Below are 18715 nucleotides of genomic sequence, written 5' to 3'. Positions count from 1 at the left end.
TCGGTGCTCTGGGACGCATGCCTTACCATGTTAAAGCGTTAAGTTAAACGTCTCGAAGAAAATTCGTACGATTTTTTACTTGAATATTGAATTTTCACGACCGCATTGTAATCGAAACAGACTTTCAACGTATTAGGTCGTGTTATGTACATGTAGTACGTGTTGAAGAGATGTTAAGTACAGAACAAAAATGGCCAGCCGGACACCAGTGGGATCCGAACCCACAACCTCCCGATTTCGCGTCGGTTGCTCTACCAACTGAGCTATGGTGGCCTAGGCCATCTTTGTTCTGTTTGAAAGGATCTGAGCTACAGGTCTGGCACTGCTGCTAGCACACTGTAGAGTGCGTTTAAGTCGCCCGTTGTGGGGCATGTCAATGAATATTGAATTTTCACGACCGCATTGTAATCGAAACAGACTTTCAACGTATTAGGTCGTGTTACGTACATGTAGTACGGGTTCGGATCCCACTGGTGTCCGGCTGGCCATTTTTGTTCTGTACTTAACATCTCTTCAACACGTACTACATGTACGTAACACGACCTAATACGTTGAAAGTCTGTTTCGATCTTTTTCTTCTTTGTAGAAAACTGAGTTTTAAGTATTTGTTTTGTATTTGTCCATTAGTAACGTTTGTAGCGGACAAAAGATGCACGAGTTTAGTGAGTACTAACAGATTATCGGTTAACTATTGACAAATGAGCTATATTCGGCTCAACTAGCCCTCGGTACGTAAGCAAAATATCGCCGTCTTGTTCTCTTTTTTAATGGCTCATCACTGCTGCCAACTTGACATATTAAAACTACCAGGCATAACCATGATAAACTAAGCTCAATATAAGCACCAATAATGTAGATTCCCTCCCCCAAGTAAATTATGACACTTAAGATTAAATAAATCAAGATATCCAACGTCTGTTTTCAAGCTTAATGAGCAATTAACGAAAGACACACACTCTCACCTCCATTCAATTTAATGTTATACATTTCTGCCTTAATTTTGATTTACACATTACTGTAACTGTATTCTTGAAAAGAGGGATACGTCTTCAACGATGCAATTTATTTAACAGAAATATATATTTGTAGTGTGTGTGTGTGTGTGTGTGTGTGTGTGTGTGTGTGTGTGTGTACAGGAGGAATGAAAAATCGAGTCTTCCGCTTAAATAAAAAAGAACTGGCATGTCTGCTATTGCCGTCGAGTTCGAAGAGAGCCAGAGTGATGATGATGATGATGATGATGGTGGTGGTGGTTTAAAGGGGCGTACCACCTATGTCATCTGATCAAGAGAACAAGAGTTTATCAAGAGAGGGTCAAGCTGTGAATGACAGGAATGACACGTTCAGCTGCAATTCTGTGGCCCACGAGAAGAAAACAAGAGAAATATTTAAGGCTAGTCTGACAGCAACAATTCGGGAATCCACGACAGCTAGAATAGTAGAGATGACATTCAACTCTACACTTTGTCTCTCTATAGTAATCACGAAATCACTGTTACGTCTTTCAGTCTGAAAGCCCCTCAATGAATTACATCAGCGCGTCGTTAATCCACTGATGCCACTACAGCGTCTTACCTAGAACTAATTAAATAGAGTGTAATCTCCCCATCTCTGATGTTATTAGCCATTACAGCCCCTTCATTATCGCTCCATCAGTAATCCTCCTCATTACTTCAATGTCTGTTCCTCTAGAGGTTATATTGAAGTTCCTCAATACCCACGTCGGTTTAAACACAATAATACTTAGCCTTTGAACTCATTTATTTAAACGATCATCGAACACATCACCTTGAGCCGCTGTATCTACCCAAAATGCAGAGCTGTCTGTCAATATCCTCATGTTTCATCTGACTGAAGGCGCGCGTTGATTTTGATTACACAGCACAACAGCAAATTGCTCTCAGACACAAAATATATCAATTACCATGTTTTCGAAGACGATTATCACGAAATAATAGTTTTTTGCGCATCTCCTAACATTGTTGAGATATTTGTATCGCATCCTATAGCGGGACTGTTACTTTCTTCAGGAGCGGAAGGAGCTATTGTCTCCCTGTCTTATTAGACCTCTTGATTTTATTACTCTAAGGGAATGCTAAACCCCCCAGTTGCCTATTCCATTAATATGAAATAAACATATGATAATATCGAAACAATTCTTAAGGATTTGAATTATACAGAACACGGGTAGCAGCTTTGTACAGATCTAAAAGTGATAGGCATGCTAACAGGAATGTATGTTTGTTATCTCTGTGAGTGGGGACAGTCGAGATAAGCGTAATCAATCATTATGAAATTAGAGAGTTGTCATCAAGACAAAGTGTGATATTAGGGGGGGGGGGGGGGGAGGAGTGTTAAAAACTTGCCACTTGATGTCACCAAAATAATTGCATATAATACCGGGGTTGATGAATTCTGTTAAGGCGATAGGCACATCAGGAAGGGCATTTCAATATTTAAGAGGGAAATTTCAAAGGATGAGCGAGGCAAAACTAAAGTAAGGTATCTTTAGAAAGCCACAAATATGCGATCTCTTACATGATTCTGCATCCGAGGGGACTCTCATTTCCGTTAAAAAAACTTAGCTTGCTTTTAAATCGGATTGTGTGAATTTTCTGGGAAACTATAGAGTAGACAATTACAGAGCCTTACAAGACAATGGGATGCAACATGTCCCGTAAGACTCACTTCTTCCATTCGTACTTGAATTTCTTTCCACCGAACCTTGGTGAGGCCAGTGATGAACATGGGGAAAGGTTCCATCAGGACTTATTAGAAATGGATAGGTGATACAAAGGGAAATCAGCGGCAAGGTCACATGGTTCACAGGGGCGGAAGAAACATAATCCCTGAAAAATGCAATAGTCTATATATATAGTCTATCTATATATAGTATATATAATAAATGCATAACACTTAGTGTGAAACCCAGTTGTAATTTAACAATCAACATAACGCTCTTGTATACACTAACATGATAAACATTCGTGTAGCGATCGTCAATGGATATGAGCAGATAAAATGAAATGAAATGGCGTATGGCTTTTAGTGCCGGGAGTGTACGAGGACAAGTTCGGCTCGCCAGATGCAGGTCTTTTGATCTGACTCCCGTAGGCGAACTGCGCGTTGTGATGAGAATGAAAAATCATGCCAGCGGAATTAACCAATTATGGTTAAAATTCTCGACCGTGCCGGGAATCGAACCCGGGACCCGTGGGGCCAAAGTCCAGCTCGCTAACCATTTAGCCACGCAGTCGGACAGCAGATAAATGAAACAAAACAACAAACAATTCATTGCGATGTAAATACGGGGCGTTAGCTGCTGTGCCACCGCGGGGGTTGAATTTGTTATAAGTATTTCTTCTTCTTGTATGCTGCTTGTCCTGTCTGCACCTTTTTCAAACTTTTAAGCTCCCGACTGTAAGAGTCTCTGAGGCTTTTCCACTTCCTTTGGAGACCCGTAGCTGAAAACAATAAAAACAAGAACGCGGTGATTACTTGTGCAATACTTGATGGGTCCCTACATGTTAGTTTGATTTCCCTGTAAATATTACAATTTGCCACATTTCTCATAGGAGGAAGACGTGATTGGCATTAAGGCGGGACCTTACTTAGTTTTTTATTTTGTGTAATTACCATCCGATTAATATGAAATTTTAGGAGTGTCTTGTTATTATATTTTAGAATATTCCATAACTTGGACCCGATTTAATGGTTAGTTTTATAAGTATGGCAATTTTAGAGGAAGAGAAAATTGATTTTCAAAATATGCCAGGTGTAACAGTTTTACATTTTTATTTCAAAACCTTTCCGTTATGGTTATGAATGTTTGGCTAATAAACAGTAATATTATTTTAAAATCTGGTTAGTACTTCTATGATAAAAGGGCATTTCTTTAGTGTATGTATAAATCCTACAAAAATGTTAAGTTTTCCATGATATGGCGCATCATAATTCACAAAGTTACCAACCATCTTCAAAGTGAATACTACAAATGATAAATACTATAAGACTGCATATGTGTGAGATATTTCAGATCTCTCCGATCAAACCTGTTGAACACTGAAGTAATACATTTAAGAAAAAGCCATTTCAGTTAGCTGATACATTTCAAATGAAGGTCCCTGCCTCAGTATTTGTCAGCACCATACAAATACCTTTTACTGGACTTTTTTCTCTCTTTTACTGAAGAAATGAGTATCACTATGTACTGTGAAGTCTATCCCAACAACTCTTCAATTTTTGGACCGCTTTTGGCTCCCTTTAATGAATACTGGGACTAAATTACAGGGAAAAAAGTGAAAACATCGATTTTTGGTTTTCACAATATCAATACACCTTTAATTCCCGTGCATCAGTTGCCAGTGTTATTATCTGAAGAAGGGTGCCACTTGTGTTACAGGAGTTATAAAATGTTTAAACAAGATGAAACTTAGTAAATTAATTAGAAAATCACTTTTATCTCTGTTTCACGTCTTAAATCATTCAAAATGTTGTACGGGACACGAATCTTACGACATTGTTTTGAAAATATGCACAAATAATTTTCATTGCCTCAACTATTAACATAAGGATCAAGTTTCAGATTGCTTTATTGGTGTATCTGCAAAATGTTAGTGAAATTAAAAGGTTAACATTTGATTTTCAGATTAAAACTGGGATAGCATAAAAAATATCTCAAAAGTTATTGATGCACTACCAAATAGGATCCGCAGGTTTCTTCTAATAAGTAAAACGCGCTAAAATTTTACCAGGAATGTAGAGTACCTTGACTGATAAGACACTGCTGACCTGTACAACACTTAAAGGTTTACGCATGTAATAAGACTAAATCATTAATATCTGAAATAGAAATTAAGTCACAATAGTCAAAAATTTCGTAGGGCTTATTGTAATGATTTTTCACGTGAATAAAAATGTTCGACGTTATGTCTCAGTTTTACGTGAGTTTGAAACGGCGGTAAGGAAATTAAAGTAAAATAAATCGTTGTATTTCATTATTATTGTACCGGTTGGTACACCTCTACGCCGCAATTTTGAATTTTCCGCCTTAAAGTACTCCCCTACAGCAGAAACTCTGAACTTTAAAAAACTGAATTATATCAAACAGTTTCTCAGAAGATGTCACTGTGTTAATTTCGAACTGCTTTTGTTTACTAATTATCAAGAAGTGTGGACATTCTCTGATAGATGTCTCTTCAAAAACTATGACCATGCACCCTGTGCCAAGTGGTAGAACTTTATTTGAAGAAATTTTGTATTCATAAGTTTGTTCCTTACTAAATTTCGTTCTTTCATTTGTGGGTTGGCAATATACATCTTTTCTTTCCGCCAGTTTTGAAGTTAGCCAATCAATAATTTCTGTCAATTTTCAGCCAATTGTGTCCTTCTCCAATTTTGATGTGTAAATTTTAGTCAACCAATAAACGCCTGTGGGTGTGTCTTAATTATTCATGAAAGGTCTCGAATCTTCCACGAGGGTATAAGACTGCTGATTTTCACGGCTCGTGGCCACTTCAACAACATCTAGCTTAGTGTGTGGAAGTATAGCAGGGGGCGGGTAGCGCCTCTTCCTTCGGGCAGCAGCTCTTCAACAAAGGTAATGGCCGTTTAACATCTTTATTTCTTGCTAACTCAGCAGTTTAGCCCTCGGGGAAGGTACGAAACCTTTTCAATGTAACCTACCTATCTAAAAATGTAACTTAGTGCCGGCTTATGTAAAATTTTCTTATTACTTTAACTGTAAATTGGGGATAGAGAGTGCTTTACCCTCTCGAGCTCCCCTTCATTTATGATTTGAGGCGACTACGTTTTCATAACCGATTTTCTACTCTTAATGTATTAACATTTTCTTATACGAGTCACCTCCCTAGCTTGGGAATAGCCACTGTGTCATCGGCCTATTGCCCCTTAGGTTTTATAAGGTTTCATGTAGGAGCGCAAGCAACGCCTCCATTCATCTTGGTATTTTGGGCCATTTAATTAACCTATTATTTTTCTTTTAAGGCCCTGTAGGCTGGGTACGAGATACCCCGGTTTAATTCTTGTAAGTTGTGCCTCGATGGCAAGTAATTGTAAAGCATATTATTGCCTTTAATAGGCTTGAAAGATTGAGAGGGGGTCAGCTCTTTATGTTTCGAAAGGTGCCTCCAGGAGGCTTGACATTACTAGGTGGGAGCAAGTGCTCCAGGTAATTAGGGGTTTTCTGCCCTTTGATAATTTGTGGTTGTGAGCTGAGAGCTCAGGAATTATAAACTTGGGGCTCGAAGCCAAGATCTTGTAATGATACCCTAAAACTTGTGATTTCTTTGTACCTGATTTTGGCTTGTTGTGACTTGTTACTTGTTGAATTTTGAAAGTCTATATGAAAATTGTTAAGTTCTGAAAATATAACCTTTATGAACATTTCAATTCATCTTTCGGACTTGTAGTTAGACCGATTCCAGCCCGCACCTTCTTTCACCTCTGCCTTCCACGGATATCTCCGTAACAATTATTATTATTATTATTATTATTATTATTATTATTATTATTGTACCGGGTGGTACACCTCCACGCCGCTAATTCAAACTTTGCGCCAGTTAAAACTCCTCTACTGGAGGAAGCCTGAACTTTAACTTCTATACTAATTCAACGATTTCTCAGAAGATGTCATTACTATAAATTTTGAAGTGTTCTGAACTATGTCAGTTTCGATTCGTTTTTGTTTTATCTGTAGCAAGAAGTGCGAACATTCTCTCCTAGATGGCACTACTGAAGGACTACAATTATGTACCCTAGTGCGAAGTGAAAGAACTGTGTTTTTGGAGAAATTTTGGGTTCATAAGAAAAGGCATTCGATAATGTTGATTGGACCAGGCTATTTATGATTCTGAAGATGATAGGGATCAGATACCGAGAACGAAGAATTATCTACAACCTGTATAAAAATCAGTCTGCAGTGATAAGAATCGAGGGCTTTGAAAAAGAAGCAGCAATCCAGAAAGGAGTGAGGCAAGGCTGCAGTTTGTCCCCTCTCCTTTTCAATGTTTACATAGAACAGGCAGTAAAGGAAATCAAAGAGAAATTTGGAAAGGGAATCACAGTCCAAGGAGAAGAAATCAAAACCTTGAGATTTGCCGATGATATTGTTATTTTATCGGAGACTGCAGAAGATCTCGAGAAGTTGCTGAATGGTATGGATGAAGTCCTAGGTAAGGAGTACAAGATGAAAATAAGTAAGTCCAAAACAAAAGTAATGGAGTGCAGTCGAACGAAGGCAGGTGATATAGGAAATATTAGATTAGGAAACGAAGTCTTAAAGGAAGTAGATGAATATTGTTACTTGGGTAGTAAAATAACCAACGATGGCAGAAGTAAGGAGGACATAAAATGCAGACTAGCACAAGCAAGGAAGAGCTTTCTTAAGAAAAGAAATTTGCTCACTTCAAACATTGATATCGGAATTAGAAAGATGTTTTTGAAGACTTTTGTGTGGAGCGTGGCATTGTATGGAAGTGAAACATGGACGATAACTAGCTCAGAAAGAAAGAGAATAGAAGCTTTTGAAATGTGGTGTTATAGAAGAATGATGAAGGTGAGATGGATAGATCGAATCACGAATGAAGAGATACTGAATCGAATTGGTGAGAGGAGATCGATTTGGCTAAATTTGACGAGAAGAAGAGATAGAATGATAGGACACATCTTAAGACACCCAGGACTTGTTCAGTTGGTTTTTGAAGGAAGTGTAGGTGGCAAGAACGGTCGGGGTAGACCAAGGTATGAATATGACAAACAGATTAGAGCAGATGTAGGATGCAATAGTTACGTAGAAATGAAAAGGTTAGCACAGGATAGGGTGGCATGGAGAGCTGCATCAAACCAGTCTATGGACTGATGACTCAAACAACAACAAGCTTGTTCTTTGTTAAATTTCTTTCAGTCATTGTTTAAGTTGGCAATATCAACCCTTTCTTTCCACCAGTTTTCAATTTGACCAATAAGGAATTTCTGTTATTAATTTTCCACCAATAAGGTGTTTCTTCTTCGTCTAGTGTAGTAGTTTTTGCCATTATCCAATAAAAGGCTTGTGGGCGGGTGTTCTCATTCCTGAAACGCCTCGAACTTTCCACGAGGGTATATAAACTGCTGATTTTCGGGTCTCCGGGCCACTTCAGTAACATCTATCAGTGTGTAAAGTACGTAGCAGGGGGCGGGAAGCGTCTCTTTCTTCGGGCAGCAGTTCAACCACCAGGTAATGGCCTTTTAATAACTTCTTTTCTTGCCAGCTCAGCAGTTTAACTCTCGGGGCAGGTCCGAAGCCTTTTACCATGTAACTTTCCCCTAAAATGTAAAGACACTTGGCATCAATTCTATCTTTTTAAACTACATATTGGGATAGAGAGTGCTTAACCCTCTCGAGCTCCCACTCATATTGCATTGAGGTGAACTTATTTTCACAACCGTTTCTTCCTTAACGTAATGTAAATTGTCTCCTTCTATAAGTCACCTCTTTAGTATGGGATTAGCTCTTGCATTAGAGGCCTAGTGCCAAGTAGGTTTTAATAAGGCGTATTTGGAGTGCAGTTTCGCCTCCTCTCAAGTTGGTATTGTGGAGGCCATGTAATGTTTCTGTTTCTTCACTGAATAGGCCTCAGTAGGTTGGGTATTTTTACCCTTGTGTATATGTCCTTGGAGGACAGCTTGAACGTGGAGTTTGGTGTGGCCTTTGATAGGCTTGAACTTAAGAGCGGGTTGCTCTTTCTTAAAATCTGTTTCTGCGTGCCTCGAGGAGGCTTTACTGTGTAATTGGGAGCAAGTGCTCCTGGGCATGATTGGGGTCTTCTGCCCGTTTGTTGAATCCTGTATATCATAAGGTTGGGCTTATAGCTCAAGAATTGTGTGTCTGGCTCTCGGAGCCCAAATTCTGTAACTCTGTAATTGTACATTCTCGATTTGTGTTTCGGCTACTGAGTACCTGTTATATTTGTTATTTCTTAATCTTGAAAAGAAAATATAACCTTGTTAAATTTTAAATTAACTTTAATTTCGTAGATTGAGACCTGTTCATCCCAGCACCTTCTTTCACCTCTGCACATCCACAAAACTCCGTAACAATTATTATTATTATTAATTTTATTTTTCGAAATCTTTGATTTACTGTAATTCCATGTACTTGGGGACTGGTTGCTCCTTTATGGACATACATTTTGCCTTCAGATGTGGAGTTACAACAGCTACACAAATTGTGAAAGAAACCTGCCAAGCCATCTGGAATGAACTTCAGAAGAGGATAATTCCTACTCCCAACAAAGAAACATGGTTGAAAATTGCATCAGGTTTTGAAAAACGAGCCCATTTTCCTAATTTGAAGCTATTGACGCAAACACGTCTGGTAATAAAACCATCAGACAGTGAGTCATTGTATTTCAATTATAAACATTTCTTTTCCCTAACTATTTTAGCCGTATCCGATTCAAACTACTGTATAACTTTGTTTATGTTGACAGAGGATCCTATGGGAGGTCCTCTGACTCAACAGTTTTTTCTAACAGTTCACTGCATCATAAAATGTTCCAAACTCCAAACCACTTACAGAGAATGGAATAGCTTTACCATTTGTTTTCATCGGGAACGAGGGATTTGGCCTTTCAAGTAATTTGTTACGTCCGTATGCAAGGAAGAATCTATCCACTAAGAAGAAGGTCTTTAACTATCGCTTGTCTAGCGCTAGAAGAACAGTAGAATGTACTTTTGGGATTCTAGCCAATAAGTGGAGAGTGTTTCATAGGCCATTAAATGTATCAATTAGTTTTGCTGAGGATATTGTTAAGGCATGCTGTGTGTTAGGCTTCGTGATGGGTACAATTACGACGACACCCTCACTTCTTAAGGATTCCTGGACTTGAGAGACGGCCTCACTATAGGTGGAAGATCTGTGAACACTACACGAGAGGAATTTGCGAATTACTTTGTTTCTGAAGAAGGGCAAGTTGACTGGCAATGGAGAAGGATTTGAACACAATGCAGTTATCAGGAATGATTGGAATTAATGTGGCACTGAGTTTATATGCCATGTATGTAAGAAGTTAACAATCATACTGTTACTAGCTTAAAGCCTGCTAAGCACATGTGGGAATGTTTAAATATTTTGTAAATAAATATATGTAAATCTTACCTATTTCATTTTTTTCCTTTGTGCTTAAGTCCTGGAAGTTACTGTGAAAGACTTCACAGATCTCCCATGCTCTGTCCTTCTCAACTCGGTTGCTGTATGTATCATTAGCGTAGTTCCATACAGCGGGTTCAGCTTGAATCTCGGCAATGAACGTATCTGTATCAAACGACTCCATCACGAATACTGACAGCGGGAGCTTGTCAGGATGTCGCCCGTGTGTAAAGGAATGCGCTGCAGTCGGCAAGTGGTCGGTGACCGGGATCGGCTACAGCTGGCGACATGTGGTTCGCATGTGGTCGAGAAAACGCTCGTGTGTATGGTAACGGGCCCTAACAGGCACGTAAAGCACGTCAACTTTGACGGCAATTGTCTTGGGAACGGTCGAGTGTTTACGGATAAGCCGAAACCCGTGTTCGCTTATTTCGACCCTCTTTGTCTGAGCGAAGTTTCTGGGAAATCGGGTAGTTACACTTGGCGGGTTCCCTTCGTAAGACCCATACGAGGTTCGGTATTTGTCCGATAGGGGGTATTTCCTGTGTTGGTCAGTTTAACGAAATCTCTCTTGTGCAGAGTAGGCTGCGGCAATGATGGTCCGTGGTCCAACAGCTCTGCACTCCGACCGACCAACCGAGCAGAGGAGGGGCTGGGCCCCACCGTCGGGTGTCCTGAGAATCGTTTTCTACTCTCTTGCATTAAGGCGAATGTCGGGACAGACCGCTAACCCCCTCACCTCCGAACATCACCTTTACCGTAACAAATTTCCTGGCCTGAGATACGGCGTTACCGCCTTCCTCTTCGTATCCTGAAACACCTGAGAGCTGTTCGTGACTCTTGGGGGGGGGGGGGGGTGAACACGCCAAATACGCGCAAGTTCGACGCTAACTTGTGTGTCCGGAACATTCTGAGTTCTACAAAAAGCTACTTTTGAGAAAAAGCAAAGCAGCAGTGGGCATGCAGATGTGATTTAAATGTGTCTACAGAAGATTTAAGAGGCCGCACATTCAAATATATATAGGAAGGCCCTCTATAAGCTTTGGTCTAGGATGCTGTTAAAGTAAACTTGTGTCCTCATCCCGAGATGGTGCAAATCTTTTCGAGGCACACCCCCATTGGAGGTGAGCTGCATGTACCATTTCAACCCTCCTACCATTCTTAAATTTCTGCCAGTACCGGGAATCGAACCCGGGCTCCCGAGGACGGCAGCTAATAACACTAACCGTTACGCTACGGAGGCGGACAGGATGCTGTTGAATGAGGCACTTCCAACTCAGGAGGAAGTTGTACAACAAAGAACCGCACGCCTTAAGTCGCCAACTCGCCTGGAAGACTGCTGTGAAGTTAAAAAGTAGCTACTGCAACTCCAACGTCAGCTGGTTAACAGAATGGACGTCATCTCCACCTCGGGGCGTAGTGGAAATTAATAATCCTTCCTTAAAACCTGCAGGATTCAATCTACCCCGCCGTACATGGTGTAGTTTAACCCTAGAATGGTAGACTACGTAAAAATGACGTGTCTATTATGAACAGGCGCATCCCTCCTTTCCCCCACTCAACGTTATCGCTTGTCCGGCCGGAAGTGCATCCGCTAATCAGTTGTGAAACAGAAGTGGCTACGAATGGCACCCGTGCTCCCGCCAGTTTGTCTATAGCTCTCGTCCATTGAAACTCTACACGTAAGTATGACGTACTCTACCAATGCACGTAAATTTTCTGCACGTCTGTTTGACGTATGTCTACCAATAATGGATCTTCTCTTCACCTACACAACGTATATGATATATATAATAAACACATATAATATAAAAGTACACACACACATTTATGTACAATAAGTGTTTAATTAATAATAATTATTTCTAATTGCAGAATGGCGAAGTATCTGGATAATGACGAGGCGTTAGCAGCGTTTTAGGAGAGCTGTCAGATGAGTCGAAAGGTGAAGAAGACAATGTGGAAGTGTGCTCTGGTTCTGAGGAATATAATTCTGACATTGATGAAGACTATGTGCCAATTGAAGATGATATCATATATGAAGAACTGAGTGAAGTAATACGTGACGTAGAGGTGGAAGAACATAGCAACTCAGGAAAGGATCCCGTCTCAAGTGGAGGTAAAAGGAAGAAAATATTACAGAATATAGGAAATAGCAGCAAGAAACGGCAAAAGGAGACCTCCAGAACATCTACTCAGCGTGGAGCTCCCAGTGGAAGTGTTTCTAATCCTTTAGTTCAGAGTGATAAACTCATAATGACTGGACGAAATGAATTTCAGTGGACAACAAAGTGAAATTAATTGTTTTTGTAAATATAGATAACTTGCACGTGGATTTACTTGCTCATTTCCCAAAAATTCCTTTGACACGTCATTTTTACGTATGTCTAGTAATAATAGGTTGGTGATTATGACTACCATTCTAGGGTTAAACCGTTTCAGATGTGGAGTGGGAAGAACTGCTGCTACTCTATACAGTTGAGGATGGACAACTTCCCCTTTCTGTGACTGCGGACAAGTCCAGGACGCAATAAAACACATTGTGCTAAGACTGTCCACTTTGTGCCTTCCCTGGGAGCGTGGAAGACTTTCATTAAGCAACGCCTGAAGCAGTACAATTTATACTAAATCTAGATCTCCTTCTATAGTCTAGTCCGAAGTGATTTAAATACTGACGGTATTCGTATCTTCGGTTGCAGAACAGACATTAGACATAACATAGTTAATTTAATAGAGCTTTCCCCTTCTAGGTGCAGCATTACTTGTAACAATTTCCTCAGTTTTCTTCATAATTAGTTACTTTCTTGGAGAGTCAATTACACCCATAGTCACCCAGTACTTAAGTTGTTGTTATTTTGTAATTCTGTAGGTTGTCATACGCTAACTTAACAAACCTCGGAACCGAAGACCACGACTATCACCATTCAGCCAAGGACGTGGACGTGGCGGAGGAAAAATGAATATTGTGGGGAATGCGTAACGAATTTCAGTAAAACCCTGTGTGGATCACTGGTAGTGTGTCGGCCTTGGGATGCCACGATTGCGGATTTAACGGCAGAGGTAGTCAAATTTTGGAAGAGCGGAAATCGAACCCGGAGAAGCCGGATGACAGGCGGACGCGTAGTTCTCTATCTACATACTGCCGAAGCCTATTTTGCAGGATCTTGAGCATAACTTTACTAGCATGCGATTCTTCGGTAGTTTGAACATTCTTTAGCACTGCCCTTCTTTGGAATTGGGATGAACACTGAGTTTTTCCAATCTTTTGGCCACTCCTGGGGTTTCCATATTTGCTGACATATTGAATGTAGCACTTTCGCAGCATCCTCTCCTAGGATTTTGAACAGTTCTGCTGGGATTCCATCACAACCAGTTGCCTTATTGTTTGCAATTGTGAGGCTATACGATTTTTTTTTAATGTGCGAAATGATCAACTTCTCTAGATCTTTACGAACTTCCTAGTCTCCTTGTTACACAGGTAGTCGAATAACTCTTTAGTTAGTCTGGTTTTGTCCATTCAGTACAAATATCCGAGAAATGATAACCAGCTCCCTTTCATGCTCTCTGAAATTTTCTCCACATTTTTTTTGTAGACTTCATCGTTATTCCAAAGTTTTCATCCGGTTTCAGTCTGCATTGGACCCAAGATTTTCCGTAGTTTTCTTCTTTCTAGGATCTCCAGCTTCCCCACATTGTAAATTCGCTGGCATACAGGCATTCTCTTTACTACAGTGCAGTAACGCCTTATTTTGGCATTTCATGAGACGCATTCCTTGTTGTAGATGTTTTTAGTTAGTCTATAAACTCCCTCCATTTTTGAGATCGTCTACAGCAGCTTTTTCTAGTGCATTCTCTTAACCTTCTGAATCCGTCCAATCTCTCTTTCATGGAATTTTGGTTCATGTTTGTCCTTTATCATGAACTTAACTTCTCTTTCGAGATCCTAAGTCCCCTTGCTCGCGATCTTTTCTAGGAGGTTGATCTGGGTTTTCTGAAAGTATCGCAAAATCATCAGCGAAAGCCAAGCAGTTGACCTTGATCATTATTATTATTATTATTATTCTTTCGAAAGACAAGTACTGTACACACTATTTGCTAAAACTTATCATTTTACCTGACACTGCCTATTGAGCCGCGCACTTTTGGACGTTCTCCAGCACTCAATGGCGTTGGACTGCCATTATAAGGCTACGTACTTTGAGGGTCTTCATCACCTAATTACATTACGAGAGAACATAGGCTCTTTCTTCGCCTCTATTCATTCGGCGGCGCAACAACTGTGAAATTCAAAGGTGGTAAGCCAGCGCACGACGCAAGTTGATGGAATTTTAATTCCGACGAACCAATGGCAGTATGGCTAGAATATAGATATACACAAAACCTTTCAAAAACACCGTCCGGGACGAAACGTTGGGGTTGGAACACTTGCATGGAGCCTTTCACTCTACCTGATGAATCAGAAGTAGGATGGTGACACTTGCACGGAGGCTTTCACTATCTAACATGAGTCAGAAACAGGGTGGTCATACTAACATAAATTTTGGATGTCTAATCTAATTTGATAGGTACTTTGACGAAGATGCACATAAATACTGGTCTCTCCTGGAAATCCAATACCACACGCGTAAATGCTTCAACATGTAAGAAAATGACTCAAGAAGTATAAAACAGTCTTCGGCTCTCCAGGTGCAGGTCGTTTTGATTTGACACCCGTAGCCGACCTGCGGGTCGTACACCCAGCCCCCGTGCCAGCGACCCGACCCTGCCGGGAATCGAACCCGGGACCCCTGTGACCGGCGGCCAGCAATCTAACCATTTAGACATGGAACCGGACAATAAATTCCATAAAATGACCATATAATGACTTACAACTTTATAAAATGACAATGATACAAAATGGCAGAAAATGACCTACAGTAATAAATTAGCATTTCTTTTTTTGTGTGTGTGCTATTTGTTTTACGTCGCACTAATACATCGAAGGTTTTCGGCGACGGAAGGGTGGGAGATTGGGAAGGTAGCGGCCGTGGCCTTCATTAAGGTACAGCCCCAGCATTTGCCTGGTGTGGGAAACCACGGAAAACCATCTTCAGGGCTGCCGACGGTGTGGTTCGAATCCACTATCTCCCGAATCCAAGCTCACAGCTGCGCGACCCTAACCGCACGGCCACTTGCTCGGTAATTAGCATTTCTACAATGAGGGAACTATGAAAGGATTTCTATACAAGTTAGCAATGTCTATTTAGAACCAATTAAAAGATGGCACGTCATCAAGAACCTCTGGTAATCACGGTAGTAAGTTTAGATGCAATTTATAAGTAACTGTTAATTTTATAAATCCCGGCACCATGGTGTAGGAGTAGCGTATCTGCCTCTTACCCGGAAGCTCCGGGTTCGATTCCCGACCAGGTCAGGGATTTTACCTGGATCAGAGGGCTGGTTCGAGGTGATTAGATTAGAATTGAGGAGCTATCTGATGGCGAGATAGCAGCGTTAATGTAGAGAGCCAAGAATAACTACCGTGGGGATTCGTAGTGCTGACCACACGTCACCTCGTAATCTGCAGGCCTTCAGGCTGAGCAGCGGTCACATGGTAGACCAAAGCCCTTCACGGCTGTTGCGCCATGGGGTATATTTTTCTGGTTAATTGTATACATTGTAGCCCGCCTGGTGGCCATGATCGTTAAGGCGCTGAAGTCTAAAACGGTCTAACACCGAGGTTAGCCGGTTCGAGTCCCGTTGGTCGAAAAAATTTTCACCATCTGAATGTTGGCCGGCAGGGTAGGGGAAGTGGTGGTATACAATTTCTAATCACTAGATTGCGTGCCAAAAGCCTGGATTAAATTCCAAACCTCTCCGCAGTGCTCATATGGAGTGAGGGCATATGACGCTGTTGATGGTGATTCGTCCGTCGGATGGGGACGTTAAGCCTTGAGCAGACCCCTTGGTGCTATTCGACAGGAGTAGGCTATGTGCCGGCACCGGGTTTCACCCTCTCCCTACTATCATATATCACGTCATTCATTTCATCTCCCATTAACTCCTCTGATGAGGTTGACGTCAGGAAGGGCATCCGGTCATAAAAAAACCGCCACGACAAATTCATCTCACCTCATACCCGACCCCGTAGGGAAACGGGACAAGGGTTGGACAACAAAACAAAACAATTGTATACATTGTAAGAGACATTTAGCCGACTTAGCGCCGTTTCCAGGGAACACCACGGAGAGGTAGTCTCTTTGCGTTCCCCATAGATATACAGGGTGAAGCGTAATTCGCGCACTCGGGCCAGCAATAAAAAAATGTCTCTTACAAAATTTCGTCTTGCGAGTATATCCGGCAAAAAAAACGACGTTGAAGAATAGCAATCTGGCAACACTGTAACCACATGTATGGTAACTACCTCTGTCAGCAGAAGGTAGACGTACTGTACACTTGGTGCAGTGGATAGAGTTTTGGGTTAGCATGCAGGAGGTCGAGTGGTCGATCCTGGGTTGAGGCGTATGTTTTTTATTTCGTAAATGTAGTCCACGTGGTATGGTATCTGGCATCTTAATCGTCAACAGCGATTGCAGCGGGTCCTCTAGAAACCATTTGCACTTACATACTACGATCCTAGAAATGGACGAACAATCGTTTTCATTGGTCAGCTTTGAAAGGCGCCCTTTCCACGTCGTGGGCGTGAATTTATTCTCACCACTTCATCTACTAGATGTGAAACCTGTTTGTTTCAGCTGTCTATTTCTTATTAGTCTAACGTTGTTTCAGCGTTACAAAATGTTGTAAATGTAGGATACATGTGACCTCAGAAACGGTGTCTTACTGTATTACAGTAGGTAATGTCATGGAAATTAGCAAATAAAAAATGCGCCTCAACCCAGGATCGAACCATCGACCTCCTGCATGCCAACCAAAAACTCTACCCACTGTATCAACTGCACAGCACGACGAAATCGTGCTGACAGCGGCAGTTACCCTACATATGGTTACAGTGTTGCCAGATTGCTACTCTTCAACGTCCGTTTTCTACCGGATACACTCGCAAGACGAACATTTGTAAGAGACATTTTTTTATTGCTGGCATGTGAGGAGTCGCGCTGTGACGCCCGAGTGCGCGAATTACGCTTCATTCTCTATATTTTTTTTCACTTTATGCAAGTTCGTTGAATTTTGTATTTTTTACGTGCTGATTCATCATATTAGTATGATTATCCAGTGATAATCCATTGTCACATTTTTTCTTTATTAATTATGATTCAAAATATTCATATATTTACAATATTTACAATATTTACAAATCTTGTAATATTCCAGGGTAGTTTCGCTGCAGTTTCTGAGCGTAAGCAACACAAACTAGGAATGATTTTAGTTTGCCATCAACTTCAAGTCTTTTTAAGGCCTTTGAAATCCTCTCATCGATCTTCACTGCTGATTTCTTTCTTCTCTTCCCATCGATATTCAAAACTATCCTGTCAAATTGGTGACCGTAGTACTCTGCGTCATCTCGAGGAGTCTTGATCAGCGAATATACATTTGGATGCGCTCTCGAAATTAAACTGTTTATTCTTTGGTTCCAGCCTTCAGAAACGTTATTGGTCCGATGCAGCTTTACACAACAGTTCCACATATTCCTTGGCATGTGCTCGTTATCCAGCCAGTGATCGACGACATAGTCGTAAAACGCCTGTAGATTCTGATTTTCAGGAGTGCTCTCCTGAATACATAGCCCACCATCATCAATAATTTCAAGAGAAATGTGCGCTAGTGCTGAACACTTTCGAACATGAAGTCTAATTTCTTCATTCTCCCTGTACGCAGTAACAAGGCCACAAACTTACTTTCCTCCCTACACACTGATTAAAATTATAGTTGCAACCCATAATCTCAGCTTGAGGAAACAGCGTTTTAGCTTGGACAATGGCAGGGTTCCATTCTAGTACGTTGTTTTTGACAGCTTCGATGAAACGAGTATATGTTTCCCGTTTGCTGTTTGGTAAAAGCGCGTAGACTGTTGGTTTCTTCCCAAGAACTTCCAAGATCGGCGTGGATGATAAATAACTGCCCAAACTGCTTGCTTTAACTTTTGAAGGTCCCGTCGACAAAGAATGAAGAGCAACTTGATAAAGCAGATTTTCCTTTCCCGCGGGCAAACACTAATATCCTGTCTTTCGGTCCTCTGGTTTCGTCTGCAAGTAGGAATTTTCCACCGTCGTTCATTGCTATGTGTCTTTCCTGTATTATTACACCTCCAGAATCGATCGGGTCTTTTGTAGGTCCCATTCTTTTCCGTCGGATACGATGCAATGATTGTTTGGCACTTCTATGTGATGGCAGCGATGTCACAAGGTCATAGCCTCTATTGCAGAGCTGGCTTACTTCTTCGGTGTAAATTGTTGAAATAATACTGCCTTTTTCCCTTGCGGTTTTTTTTCCCTACACTTTTCTCACTTGATTCGTCGCGTCGTCCGGAATGCAAACATGACTTGTCTCGCCTAAAACTGTATTCTTTCGATGTTATTCTTCCTTTACATTTTCTTTTCTTGAAGTATACGCACCGCCAATAAA

At 41.0% G+C, this 18715-nt stretch overlaps 1 protein-coding gene and 1 non-coding gene across 10 annotated transcripts in view; both read right to left on the bottom strand.

The window, feature by feature from the left end:
- capt (adenylyl cyclase-associated protein 1) overlaps positions 1 to 18715 on the bottom strand; it is an 861909-nt gene that overhangs the window by 559828 nt on the left and 283366 nt on the right. The gene's annotated exons all lie outside the window — the stretch shown is intronic.
- TRNAS-CGA (transfer RNA serine (anticodon CGA)) lies at positions 197 to 273 on the bottom strand. The gene has a single exon. It is a non-coding gene; the product is annotated as a tRNA-Ser (tRNA).

Source organism: Anabrus simplex, chromosome 10 (assembly GCF_040414725.1).
Source record: "Anabrus simplex isolate iqAnaSimp1 chromosome 10, ASM4041472v1, whole genome shotgun sequence".
Taxonomy (NCBI): domain Eukaryota; kingdom Metazoa; phylum Arthropoda; class Insecta; order Orthoptera; family Tettigoniidae; genus Anabrus; species Anabrus simplex.
The sequence above is the reverse complement of the archived record's forward strand: the minus strand, read 5'-3'. Positions and strand labels throughout refer to the sequence as shown.